This window comes from Mustela putorius, unplaced genomic scaffold (assembly GCF_011764305.1).
Source record: "Mustela putorius furo isolate JIRA1106 unplaced genomic scaffold, ASM1176430v1.1 tig00000589_pilon_pilon_pilon, whole genome shotgun sequence".
In the NCBI taxonomy this organism is placed as follows: domain Eukaryota; kingdom Metazoa; phylum Chordata; class Mammalia; order Carnivora; family Mustelidae; genus Mustela; species Mustela putorius.
Window position 1 is genome coordinate 11,319,873 of NW_025421425.1, and position 5,585 is coordinate 11,325,457.

Below are 5,585 nucleotides of genomic sequence, written 5' to 3' on the forward strand. Positions count from 1 at the left end.
AGGGGGAATGCAACTTTGTGCTGGGAGGGACACTTCTTTCCAACACACAAGAGAGTTACTGTGGAGAAGCAGGGGGCATCTCCAAAGGCCACTACAATAGGGGTAAGAGCAGTGGGGCAAGAAGTCAGGTTTTTTTTCACGTACTTCCCAAATACAGCAGAAGAATTAAGAGAGGAGGGGGAAGAGATACACACAAGGAAAAGAACCCTCTTTTCCCAGAATAAGGAAGGGCCAAGAAAGAGAATGCTATTCAACCCCGCATCTCCCAAACCATTGCTAAGGTTAAGGATTTGGTCAGTGAATCAATGAGGTGGGTGACAGGAATGTAGAATGTGGTTGGGGAAGCAGAGAATGCTAGAAATGGGGGTACCCATTCAACCCATCTCCCCAACCTTCAAAGAGAACAGACTTAGGTCAGGGGAGAGGGCACAAGGGCTGAAGTATGTGTGGAGGGCATCAGAAGTCACTGGTCAGCTTCTCCAAAGACAACATTCTGTTTGTGGTTTCATGTTTTCAAAGTCAAAAACAGAGCCTTCAATGTGCTTGTAGATGAATTTGAAGTCATTGTAGGTTGTCTCGAAGTGGTAGTATCATAGGAGCAGAAGCAGAACACGTGGCTCTAGGAACTTCTAGTCAGTGAGCTCCAGCAGCTCCAGGCAGGTTCAACTTCCTTTTCTACCTCTGTAGTCTCCACCATGGTGCTGACAATGGCGATGTACTTGCTCTGGGCAGCCATGTTGTGTCTGTAGGAGATCATTCACACATATATGTCTGACTTCCTGTTAAGTTGGTTCTAGGGAGTGATGATTTGGCAGGAGCTGGCATCATCAGTATTCTTGATGGGATGGTTGAAGCTAGAGATGATGCAGATAACCTGGCTAGCCTTCTACACTCAGTCCAGAATGTGGCTGGGGTTACAGATCAGATGCTTGCAGTGAGCCACCTCTCCCTCAGGCTTCACACCCACTACCTTGCCATTCTCCATGATGATGCCATCCACAGGTTTGTTCAGCATATGTGTCTCTCCAAAGATGGCAATCTGAAAAGCCCTGAGGCAGCTCACCAAGGCCATAGAGTGGTTATAAATAAGGACTCTTTCCATATGGAGCCAGGGGCTCTTTGTACAACTTGATGCGCTTGATGATCTCAAGACAGAGCTGGTCCAGGACTCATAAGTACAGTAAAGGGCAAGGGCATGGCCAGTGAGGTCGATGATGTCCTGGCCCTAATTAGGCAAGTTGGTGCTCTGGGGGTTAACACTCTCGAAGGTCTTGTGATCATTTTCATCAAAGTTTGCCACAAACACCAGGAGCTTGCAGAAACACCATTTCTCAAACATGCCCATCAGATTGAAAGCTAAGGCTTCATTCTCAGTGGATGGTACTTTATAGATCTTTTTAGACAAAGCTGCCTCTACCACCTTGAAGTTCAAGTAGCATGTCACCTCTGTATACAGCAACATCTTTACCAGCTGCCCACTGGCCATGAGGAATTTGAATAACAGGTCAATGCTCCAGTCTTGGCCCCTTCCCATTGCCTCAGGGGGCCCCTCCAGCAATTAAAAAACCCTGTACAGCTCCTCAGGGGTGTGGAGGCTCTCACCCTCATAGTAAGGGTTTCAGTCCATATACAGCACTTTCTTTCCATTCACACATTATATGCCTGACAGGAAACATTCAGTGAAGCCAGTCCCCAGAATGATTGCATCATATTCCTTGTCCATGGTTAGGCCTAACTGCCAACACAGTCACTCCTTCTCCTGCTCCTTCACCACAGCTCCCTGGGCCAGGATAATTCAGTAGTTGTTTTTGTTTGTTTGTCTGTTTAAGATTTCATTTATTTATTTTAGAGAGAGTGAGTGAGAGAGAACATGAGAGGGGAGAGGGTCAGAGTGAGAAACAGACCCCTCACTGAGCAGTGAGCCCTCTGTGGGACTCCATTCCAGGACTCTGGGATCATGACCTGAGTGAAAGGCAGTCTCCCAACCAACTGAGCCACCCAGGTGCCCTAATTCAGTAGTTTTAAGTATTCTTTTCTTATGTAAATTTATTTGTTAAGGTTTGAATTCCATTAATTTTAATATTTACATAGCTAACATTAATACTCAAATTTTAATAAAACTCAGGATTTTACTTGTGGCTTTTTTACTGATCACACATTTTTTATTTAATTTGCTTTTTCCAATATTCCTTTTCAGTTACTTCTTACCAAAGTTATAATTTTATGTAGTTTTAAACATTAAATGATTCTAGAAAATTTATTCAAAAATAGAAATTTTCTACTTCAACTCATCTGTATTACTCATTACTCATTACATTTAAGACATATTCAAATAAAAATGGTTTGATTGTAATAGAGATGATGCCTATTGCGGGTTTTGAATAATATTCTGTTATGTAACTGTCTGTTGATCCACTCTATATACTTCCCCTAAGTAAATAAGGACACTTAAGCTCTCCTTCATGATGGAACCCAAGTGCAGCATATATAACTCAATGATAAGATTTGCTATGATACTTATAGTGAGTAATTTATCATTCTTTTTTATAAAATCTTGGTACTTTATATAGCAGATGCAGTTCAGACTAATCTTATTATTTATTTATTTAAAATTAAATAAGTTATTTATTCATTAAACTTATTTATTTATTCTTTATTTATAAATCTATTTATATATTAAATATGAATTTATTGTATATTATATATGGATTTGTTATTATTTATTTAATTATTTAATGATTAAATAAATTCTTATCTAATCATAATTATTATTTGATAATTAAATAAATTGTTTATTTAATACCTAAATAAATATTTATGAAACTTAAAAATGTAGGTGTTTATTCACTTTTATTTTTTATTGTTTTTGAACAATAAAATCACTCTTAATATACAAGTGAATAAAACAGAGAAAAACAAATACCATAAGATTTTACTCATATGTAGAATTTAAGAAATAAAACAAATGAGCAAAGGGGAAAAAAAGAGAGAAAGAAACCAAGAAACGAACTCTTAATTTTTATTATTATTGGGGAGAGAGAAAGAGAAAATGAGCAGGGGAGGGGCAGAAGGAGAGGGAGAAGCAGACTCCCCACTAAGCAGGAAACCTGACACAGGACTCGATCCCAGGACCCTGATATCATGACCTGAGATAAAGGCAGATGCTTAACTGACTGAGTCACCCAGGGGTCCCCAAGAAACTTTAACTATAGAGAACAAACTGATGGTTACTGGAGAAGTGGGCAGGGGATGGCAGAATATGTGACGGGGTTTAAAGAATACCCTTGCAGTGACGAGCACTGAGTCTTGTATGGAAGTGTTGAATCACTATATTGTCCACCTGAAATAAATATTACACTGTCTGTTAATTGTCTAAAATTTAAATTCTAGAATTAACAAGCTACTGCATCAACCCCTCTCAAACCATCCCCAACATTCTTCTAGGTAGAGTAGTTAAGCCAAATACCTGTATTGCTGTCATCATATAATATTTATTTCACTTAAGTGGCCATTTTTCATATTGCATCATGACCAAAAGACTGAGGCAAACATCACTGAAATAACAAAAGTTCAATCAAATTCTGCTTACTCTCAGGTGACCCTTCTATTTCATGTGGTTCACTACAGAGTCTCCCTCAGTTCCGTTGTTGACATGAAAGCAAACCTTTTGCAGTTCTTCCATCTTATTTTATCTATTTCTTCCCAAGTTTCCATTAATGTACATGCATTTTTAAATAATAAATGTAAATAAATTTAATTTTTGTTAAATACCTTCATTTCTCCTTTCCTTTCAAAGCAATACATTCCTCATTAGAGCAAAATTGCCAAATAAAACCTTAAAATCATTCCCTGACATAATAAAGTTGTATAATGGGGAAATAAAACCACGTTGTTATCATTCTGGAGGAAAAAAAAAATGAACAACAACAATATTGGGGGTGGAAGGAAAGAATGTAATCAGAGGGTAGAAATATTTCCCCAGTCAACTTTAATTCACTAAAGGCAGAGGTCTTATCTATTTTACCATTTTTGCATCATTAAACAATGCATATTAAGGGATATTTAATCATCTGACAAATATTTATTGTTTCTTTGATATGTGCTCAATACTGCTCTTGGTTGTAAAAATTACACAGTAAGAATATAAACCTTAACCTTAGGGAACTTATATAAAAGATGCAGCAAAGAAATGTGTGGAAGAATGAATGCATTCTCACGAGATGTGAAAGAGTTTTGATTTTAAGTATGGTACTCGGGTGTCACTAGGGTTGTCATATTATGTTTGATGGTGAGTAACAAAAATCCAACTATGGAGGAAATAGGTAAAGGAAACATATGAGGCACATGTGATATAATCTGAGGAAGTGTTAGATAAGCAAATGTCAAGGATCATGGATATTACTTGGCCCACAAGGCCTGTGGGCCTAAGAGACAAATGCTGTCATTCTTTTGAGAAGATTTCTGCTGACATTTCCTGAACCTTTTGTGTTAAGTTTTATCTGTATAGATGTTGTGAGGTAGAGTAAGCATGTACAGATACTATAAGGTAGTTGATAGATAAATAATTTTTTCAACAGACTGTGAAGTAACCAAGGCCTTGTATTCTGGGATAAAAAGTGCAAGAGGGAAGTTTCCCAACATAAAAAATTATGCTTTTTGTTAATCTGTCCAATAAAAGATATCTTTATTTGTTGTAATTTCAAAAGAAATAAGATCTAAAAACTAAATATATGTGGAATCATGTTTTACCCCAAATTAGGCTAAAAGCATTTTTGTTTACATTTTTAATACTTATTAAGATTTCCTTTTCTTCGTATACAAATCTGTTACTAAATCAGTGTTTCTAATTTTTTCTTACAATTTGGAATAAATATTTCATGAGAGCTGGGACTTTCTTTTCTGGTGCGTTTCTAGTACTCAGAATAGTATTTAAGAACTACCAAGTATATATTGGCTCCACCTATATGTGAATAAACAGATGCTTAGACCTTTGTGACACATCATATTGAAGAAATGTAATTTGGTACACGTTTTAAAAATAACACCATTTTTTTTTAAGATTTATTATTTATTTATTTGACAGAAAGAGATCACAAGTAGGCAGAGAGGCAGGCAGAGAGAGAGAGGGAAGCAGGCTCCCTGCGGAGCAGAGAGCCCGATGCGGGGCTCGATCCCAGATCCCTGAGATCATGACCCGAGCCGAAGGCAGCGGCTTAAGCCACTGAGCCACCCAGGTGCCCCAAAAACAACACCATTTTTTAAATTTTTCTAACTACTATATGTTTGTCACTATCCTAAGTGTTTTAGATATATTATTTCATTATCTTTGTACTCCCTACTACATTGATAAGGAGTTACTAATTTTCATATTCTAAAGATAAGAATACTAGTCTTTAAAAAGGCTTATGAACTGGGATATGATCTTGAGAAATTGTTAGAAATGGACTTGATCAGAAATAAACCTAGCTTCAAAGCCTATGCTTTAACACTACAACATGCAAAAGCCATCTGGTTTACTTTATTATCTAGACATGACATCAGTTTTGGAAATGAATATGTGGGCTGAAGTTACAACACAACTATTG

At 37.1% G+C, this 5,585-nt stretch overlaps 1 pseudogene; it reads right to left on the minus strand.

Moving 5' to 3' along the window:
• Window positions 1-463: 463 nt before the first annotated feature.
• On the minus strand, window positions 464-1,723 carry LOC101672618 (annotated as a pseudogene).
• Window positions 1,724-5,585: the final 3,862 nt, after the last annotated feature.